This window comes from Triticum aestivum, chromosome 6B (assembly GCF_018294505.1).
Source record: "Triticum aestivum cultivar Chinese Spring chromosome 6B, IWGSC CS RefSeq v2.1, whole genome shotgun sequence".
NCBI classification, from domain to species: Eukaryota; Viridiplantae; Streptophyta; class Magnoliopsida; order Poales; family Poaceae; genus Triticum; species Triticum aestivum.
This window is the reverse complement of record NC_057810.1, coordinates 619,164,671-619,174,034: the sequence shown is the minus strand read 5'-3', so window position 1 is coordinate 619,174,034 and position 9,364 is coordinate 619,164,671.

Sequence of the window (9,364 nt, the reverse complement as noted above, 5' to 3'; positions counted from 1 at the left end):
ATCTAGAGACGCTTCTGAACATCCAAATATAGCGTGTCATATCTAGACACGCCTTTGGACGTCCCAATATAGCGTCTCATGCCATGTATAGACGCTAAGCCAGCGTGTCTATATGTTTTGAGACGGTCCGTGAGGAGACGCTCCAAAGACGCTTTACTAAGTCGACTCTATGGTTGCCTAGAGATGAAATAACGCGTCTCTAGCTTTGGAATATGACGTCTCTACATGCAGTTTTTGTTGTAGTGGTCGGTCCTTGTTGAAGGTTAAAACGGCAGACTTGACGAAAAATCGTTGTGGTTTTGATGCGTAGGTAAGAACGGTTCTTGCTAGAAGCCCGTAGCAGCCACGTAAAACTTGCAACAACAAAGTAGAGGACGTTTAACTTGTTTTTGCAGGGCATGTTGTGATGTGTTATGGTCAAGACATGATGAGATATAAATTGTTGTATGAGATGATGATGTTTTGTAGAAGTTATCGGCAACTGGCAGGAGCCTTATGGTTGTCATTTTATTGTATGAAATGCAATCACCATGTAATTGTTTTACTTTATCACTAAACGACAGTGATAGTCGTAGAAGTAATAGTTGGCGAGATGACAATGATGCTATGATGGAGATCAAGGTGTCAAGCCGGTGATGATGGAGATCATGATGGTGCTTTGGAGATGGAGATCAAAGGCACAAGATGATGATGGCCATATCATGTCACATATTTTGATTGCATGTGATGTTTATCTTTTATGCACCTTATTTTGCTTAGTACGGCAGTAGCATTATAAGATGATCCCTCACTAAATTTCAAGGTATAAGTGTTCTCCCTGAGTATGCACCATTGCTATAGTTCGTCGTGCCGAGACACCACGTGATGATCGGGTGTGATAAGCTCTATGTTCACATACAATGGGTGCAAGCCAGTTTTGCACACGCAGAATACTCGGGTTAAACTTGATGAGCCTAGCATATGCAAATATGGCCTCGGAACACTGAGACCGAAAGGTCGAACGTGAATCATATAGTAGATATGATCAACATAGTGATGTTCACCATTGAAAACTACTCCATCTCATGTGATGATCAGACATGGTTTAGTTGATATGGATCACGTGATCATTTAGATGACTAGAGGGATGTCTATCTAAGTGGGAGTTCTTAAGTAATATGATTAATTGAACTTTAATTTATCATGAACTTAGTCTTGATAGTATTTGCAAACTATGTTGTAGATCAATAGCTCGCGATATAGCTCCCCGTTTATTTTTGATATGTTCCTAGAGAAAAATAAGTTGAAAGATGATAGTAGCAACGATGCGGACTTGGTCCGTGATCTGAGGATTATCCTCATTGATGCACAGAAAAATTATATCCTTGATGCACCGCTAGGTGATAGACCTATTGCAGGAGCAGATGCATACGTTATGAACGTTTGACAAAGCTCGGTATGATGACTACTTGATAGTTTAGTCCACCATGCTTTACGGCTTAGAACCGGGACTTCAAAAATGTTTTGAACGCCACAGAGCATATGAGATGTTCCAAGAACTGGAATTGGTATTTCAGACTCATGCCCGAGTCGAGAGGTATGAGACCTCGGACAAAGTACTTAGCCTACAAGATGGAGGAGAATAGCTCAACTAGTGAGCATGTGCTCAGAATGTCTGAGTACTACAATCGCTTGAATCAAGTGGGAGTTAATCTTCCAGATAAGATAGTGATTGACAGAGTTCTCTAGTCACTATCACCAAGTTACTGGAACTTCGTGATGAACTATAATATGCAAGGGATGACGAAAACGATTTCCGAGCTCTTCGTGATGCTGAAATTGATGAAGGTTGAAATCAAGAAAGAGCATCAATTGTTGATGGTTAACAAGGCCACTAGTTTCAAGTAAAAGGGCAAAGGGAAAGAAAGGGAACTTCAAGAAGAATGGCAAGCAAGTTTCCACTCCCATGAAGAAGCGCAAAGCTAGACCTAAGCCTGAAACTAAGTGCTTCTACTGCAAAGGGAATGATCACTGGAAGCGGAACTACCCCAAATACTTGGCGGATAAGAAGGATGGCAAAGTGAACAAAAGAATATTTGATATAGATGTTATTTATGTGTACTTTACTAGCGTTCATAGTAACCTCAGGGTATTTGATACCGGTTCAGTTGCTATGATTAGTAACTCGAAAACCGGAGTTGCAAAATGAGCAGAGTCTAGTTAAGGGCGAGGTGACGATGTGTGTTGGAAGTGATTACAAGGTTGATAATATCACCATCACGCACTCCCTCTACCTTCGAGATTAATGTTGGACCAAAATAAATGTCATTTGGTGTTTTGCATTGAGCATGAATATGATTGGATCATGTTTATTGCAATACGGTTATTCATTTAAGCCAAAGATTAAGTGTTGTTCTATTTACATGAATAAAACCTTCTATGGTCATACACTTAATATAAATGGTTTATTGAATCTCAATCGTAATGATACACATATTCATAATATTGAAGCCAAAAGATGCAAAGTTAATAATGATAGTGCAACTTATTTGTGGCACTGCCGTTTAGGTCATATTGGTGTAAAGCGCATGAAGAAACTCCATGCCGATGGGCTTTTGGAATCACTTGATACTTGCGAACCATGCCTCATGGGCAAGATGACTAAGACTCCGTTCTTCGAAACAATGGAGCGAGCAACTGACTTATTGGAAATAAATCATACCGATGTATGTGGTCCAATGAGTGTTGAGGCTCGTGGCGGGTATCGTTATTTTCTGACCTTCATAGATGATTTGAGCAGACATGGGTATATCTACTTAATTAAAGATAAGTCTGAAACATTTGAAAAGTTCAAAGAATTTAAGAGTGAAGTGGAAAATCATCGTAACAAGAAAATAAAGTTTCTATGATCTGATCGTGGAGGTGAATATTTGAGTTATGAGTTTGGTCTTCATTTGAAACAATGTGGAATAGTTTCACAACTCACGCCACCTAGAACACCACAGCGTAATGGTGTATCCGAATGTCGTAACTGTACTTCATTAGATATGGTGTGATCTATGATGTCTCTTACCGTTTTACCACTATCATTTTGGGGTTATGTATTAGAGACAGCTGCATTCACGTTAAAAAGGGCACCATCTAAATCCGTTGAGACGACACCGTATGAACTGTGGTTTGGCAAGAAACCTAAGCTGTCGTTTCTTAAAGTTTGAGGCTACGATGCTTATGTGAAAAAGCTTCAACCTGATAAGCTCGAACCCAAATCGGAGAAGTGCATCTTCATAGGATACCCAAAGGAAACTGTTGGGTACACCTTCTATCACAGATCCGAAGGCAAGATATTCGTTGCTAAGAATGGATCCTTTCTAGAGAAGGAGTTTCTCTCGAAAAAGTGAGTGGGAGGAAAGTATAACTTGATGAGGTAGTTGTGCCTTTTCTCGAATTGGAAAATGGTTCATCACAGAAGTCAGTTCTGGTGATACCTACACCAATTAGTGAGGAAGTTAATGTTGATGATCATGAAACTTTAGATCATGTTACTACCAAACCTCGGAGGTCAACCAGAGTACATTCGGCACCAGAGTGGTACGGTAATCCTGTTCTAGAAGTCATGTTACTAGACCATGACGAACCTACGAACTATGAGGAAGCGATGATGAGCCCAGATTCTGTGAAATGGCTTGAGGCCATGAAATCTAAGATGGGATCCATGTATGAGAACAAAGTATGGACTTTGGTGGACTTGCCCGATGATCGACAAGCCATTGAGAATAAATGGATCTTCAAGAGGAAGACGGACACTGATGGTAGTGTTACTATCTACAAAGCTTGAATTATCGCAAGAGGTTTTCGACAAGTTTAAGGTGTTGACTACGATGAGATTTTCTCACTCATATCGATGCTTAAGTCTGTCTGAATCATGTTAGCAATTGCCGCATTTTATGAAATCTAGCAAATGGATATCAAAACTACACTCCTTAATGGATTTATTAAAGAAGAGTTGTATATGATGCAACCAGAAGGTTTTGTCAATCCTAAAGGTGCTAACAAAGTGTGCAAGCTCCAGCGATCCATATATGGACTATTGCAAGCATCTCAGAGTTGGAATATACACTTTGATGAGTTGATCAAAGTATATAGTTTTATACGGACTTGTGGTGAAGCCTGTATTTACAGGAAAGTGAGTGGGAGCACTACATTCTTTCTGATAAGTATATGTGAATGACATCTTGTTGATCGGAAATGATGTAGAATTTTCTGGAAAGCATAAAGGAGTGTTTGAAAGGAGTTTTTCAAAGAAATACCTCGGTGAAGCTACTTACATACTGAGCACCAAGATCTATAGAGATAGATCTAGACGCTTGATAAGATTTTTTCAATGAGTATATACCTTGACAAGATTTTGAAATAGTTCAAAATGAACAGTTGTTATGATGTGTACCAGACCTATTGCGTACCTTGCTATGAGTTTGGCAAGGGGGTACGATAGTGATCCAGAAGTGGATCACTGGACAGCGGTCGAAATTATCCTTAAAGGTCTAAGGAGATATTTCTCGGTTATGGAGGTGATAAAGAGTTCGTCGTAAAGAGTTACGTCGATGCAAGCTTTGACACTGATCTGGATGACTCTGAGTCTCGATCTAGATGCATATTGAAAGTGGGAGCAATTAGCTAAAGTAGCTCCGTGTAGAGCATTGTAGACATACATATTTGCAAAATTCATACGGATCTGAATGTGGCAGACCGGTAGACTAAAAACTTCTCTCACAAGCAAAACATGATCACTCTTGGGTGCTAATCACATTGCAATGTGAACTAGATTATTGACTCTAGTAAGCCCTTTGAGTGTTGGTCGCATGGCGATGTGAACTATGTGTGTTAATCACATAAAGATGTGAACTATTGGTGTTAAATCACATGGCGATGTGAACTAGATTATTGACTCTAGTGCAAGTGGGAGACTGAAGGAAATATGCCCTAGAGGCAATAATAAAGTTATTATTTTATTTCCTTCTATCATGATAAATGTTTATTATTCATGCTGGAATTGTATTAACCGGAAACTTAGTACATGTGTGAATACATAACAAAACAGAGTGTCCCTGGTATGCCTCTACTTGACTAGCTCGTTGATACGTCCATTTTGCATCATGCTTTTATATCAATATTTATTGCATTATGGGTTGTTATTACACGTTATGTCACAATACTTATGGCTATTCTCTCTTATTTTACAAGGTTTACATAAAGAGGCAGAATGCCGGCAGCTCGGATTCTGGGCTAGAAAAGGAGCAAATATTAGAGACCTATTCTGCACAGCTCCAAAAGTCCTGAAACTCCATGAAAGTCATTTTGGGAATTAATAAAAAATATTGAGCCGAAGAAGTACCAGAGGGGCCCACACACCGGCCACGAGGGTGGGGGTGCGCCCTACCCCCTGGGCGCGCCCCCCTGCCTTGTGGGCCACCTGGCAGCCCTCCGGTGCCCATCTTCTGCTATATGAAGTCTTTTACCCTGAAAAAAAATCATAAGCAAGCATACGGGACGAAACTCCGCCGCCACGAGGCGGAACCTTGGCGGAACCAATCTAGGGCTCCGGCGGAGCTGTTCTGCCGGGGAAACTTCCCTCTGGGAGGGGGAAATCATCACCATCATCATCACCAACGATCCTCTCATCGGGAGGGGGTCAATCTCCGTCAACATCTTCACCAACACCATCTCCTCTCAAACCCTAGTTCATTTCTTGTATCCAATCTTTGTACCAAAACCTCAGATTGGTACCTGTGGGTTGCTAGTAGTGTTGATTACTCCTTGTAGTTGATGCTAGTTGGTTTATTTGGTGGAAGATCATATGTTCAGATCCTTAATGCATATTAATACCCCTCTGATCATGAACATGAATATGCTTTGTGAGTAGTTACATTTGTTCCTGAGGACATGGGTGAAGTCTTGCTATTAGTAGTCATGTGAATTTGGTATTCGTTCGATATTTTGATGAGATGTATGTTGTCTCTCCTCTAGTGGTGTTATGTGAACGTCGACTACATGACACTTCACCATTGTGTGGGCCTAGAGGAAGGCATTGGGAAGTAATAAGTAGATGATGGGTTGCTAGAGTGACAGAAGCTTAAACCCTAGTTTATGCGTTGCTTCGTAAGGGGCTGATTTGGATCCACTTGTTTCATGCTATGGTTAGGTTTACCTTAATACTTCATTTGTAGTTGCGGATGCTTGCAATAGGGGTTAATCATAAGTGGGATGCTTGTCCAAGAAAGGGCAGTACCCAAGCACCGGTCCACCCACATATCAAATTATCAAAGTAACGAATGCGAATCATATGAGCGTGATGAAACTAGCTTGACGATAATTCTCATGTGTCCTCGAGAACGCTTCTCTTTATATAAGAACTTGTCCAGGCTTGTCCTTTTCTACAAAAAGGATTGGGCCACCTTGCTGCACCTTATTTACTTTCATTTCTTGTTACCTGTTACAAATTACCTTATCACAAAACTATCTATTACCAATAATTTTAGTGCTTGCAGAGAATACCTTACTGAAAGCCGCTTGTCATTTCCTTCTGCTCCTTGTTGGGTTCGACACTCTTACTTATCGAAAGGACTACGATAGATCCCCTATACTTGTGGGTCATCAAGACTCTTTTCTGGCGCCGTTGCCGGGGAGTGAAGTGCCTTTGGTAAGTGGAACTTGGTAAGGAAAAATTTATATAGTGTGCTGAAATTTACTATCACTTGTTACTATGGAACATAATCCTTTGAGGGGCTTGTTCGGGGTATCTTCACCTCGACCAGTAGAGAAAAGAGTTGATCCTCAACCTACTGAAAATGTTTACTTTGAAATTCCTTCGGGTATGGTAGAGAAACTGCTAGCTAATCCCTTTGCAGGAGATGGAACATTGCATCCCAATTTACACCTAATCTATGTGGATGAAGTTTGTGGATTATTTAAGCTTGCAGGTATGCCCGATGATGTTATCAAGAAGAAGGTCTTCCCTTTATCTTTGAAGGGAGATTCATTGACATGGTATAGGCTATGTGATGATATGGGATCGTGGGACTGCAAACGATTGAAATTGGAAGTTCACCAGAAGTCTTATCCTATGCATCTTGTTCATCGTGATCGTAATTATATATAAAAATTTTGGCCTCACAAAGGAGAAAGCATCGCTCAAGCTTGGGGGAGGCTTAAGTCAATGTTATATTCATGCCCCAATCATGAGCTCTCAAGAGAAATGATTATTCAAAAATTTTATGCTCGGCTTTCTCTCAACAATCGCTCCATGCTCGATACTTCTTGTGCAGGGTCTTTTGTGATGAAGACTATTGCATTCAAATGGGATTTATTGGAAATAATTAAACACAACTCTGAAGATTGGGATTCCGATGAAGGTAAGGAGTCAAGTATGACACCTAAGTTTGATTGTGTTAAATCTTTTATGGATACCGATGCTTTTCGTGGATTTAGCACTAAATATGGACTTGACTCTGATATAGTAGCTTCTTTCTGTGAATCATTTGCTACTCATGTTGATCTCCCTAAGGAGAAGTGGTTTAAATATAATCCTCCCACTGAAGTAAAAGTAGTTGCACCTATTACAGTTGAAGAAAAGACTATCACTTATAATGATCCTATTGTTCCTTCCACTTATATTGAGAAACCACCTTTCCCTATTAGGATAAAGGATCATTGCTAAAGCTTCAACTATGGTTCATAAGAGTAATACTAGAAAATATACACCACCTGAGCAAATTAAAGTTGAACCTAGTATTGCTATGGTTAAGGATCTCTTGGCTGATAATATTGATGGGCATGTTATTTATTTCTGTGATGCAGCTGCTAGAATTGCTAGAACCGATGCTAAGAAACATAGACCTGTTGTAGTCATGCCTGTTATTTCTGTTAGAATAGGAGCTCATTGTTATGATGACTTATGTGATATGGGTGCTAGTGCAAGTGCAATACCCCATTCCTTATATGAAGAAATTATGCATGACATTGCACCTGTTGAGATAGAAGGAATTGATGTTACAATTAAGCTTGCCAATAGAGATACTATTTCACCAATTGGGATTGTTAGAGATGTTGAAGTCTTGTGTGGGAAAGTTAAATATCCTGCTGATTTTCTTGTTCTGGGTTCCCCACAAGATGACTTTTGTCCCATTATATTTGGCAGACCCTTCTTGAATACTGTTAATGCTAAGTGAAAGAACATGTGGTGCCCCCATGTTTGGTTTTGGTAATTGATGACAATCTCTATGGACTAATGGTTTCCGTGAGTTATATTTGAAGGTTTTGTCATTGGCTTTTCTTGAAGTCCATGTGTTGGTTTCAAGGAGTTTATGAGTTGACCAAGGTGCTATTAAGGAATTATCCAAAGATTGGTCATGTGAGTGTTGAGCTTATTGCAAGCATGTCTTGAAGAAGAAGATTGTGTGATCATTCATGTTTACCTTCAAGACATCATCCAAATGAAGAGAGTTGGAAAGATAAAAGGTTGATCAAGAATAAGTCAAGAGTGAATCAAGTTGATCAACTCACAAAGCGTAGAAGATGTACCGAGAGGGATCAAGTGATCCCATGGTATGGTAAGCATTGTCCATTGCACTTTGTGTACTAACCCATGTTCTATGTGAGAGTTCTATGTGGGGTTAGGTATGTGTCCATGGGCTTGCGTCAAGTGGAAGATATCATACAACCCATGGAAAGGATGACATCAAGTGGTGATCGTCATCAAGATTGCCGTGTGCAAGTTCAAGTGGAGAATCACGAAGAGTTCAAGTGCTTGAATCTTGCCATCCATTGTGGTGTCAATGGACTTGTGAAGATGTGCCGAAGAGTGGCTCAGCCATAGTGGACTATGGGGGAGCAATCATCTAGTCTTCATCGATCCAACGCAATCAAGAAAGGTGATCCAACTTGAGGGAGTCAAGATCGTCATCATCTAGCTCAAGCAGACCATGTGCAAGGCAAAGGTTTGCCCTTGATAGGTTTTCTATTTTACCGGTCTCGTGGTGGTAGTTGGGAGACTGGGTTATAGGATCGTTTGCCGTACTATCAAGGGGGGCTCTCAAGTTGGTAGCTTGATCGTATTGTTATTAGAGAGCTCAAACCATTGCATCCTTGCATCATGTTTCTTGGTTCTTGTTTGGTTCTCTTTGTGAGTCTTAGAGCTTATGTTCATCTTAATGACAAGCTTGAGTTCATCAAAAACGGAGTTCGCATGCGTCTTCTATGATGTTTTCGGTGTTGGAGGTTTTACCGGTCTTATCCGAGGAAGGGTTCTCACCATTTTCTTATGGGCCTTTTATCATTTGCTTCTTATTGATATTTCTATCAATATTGTGTTAGCCCATGTCGTTAGCTT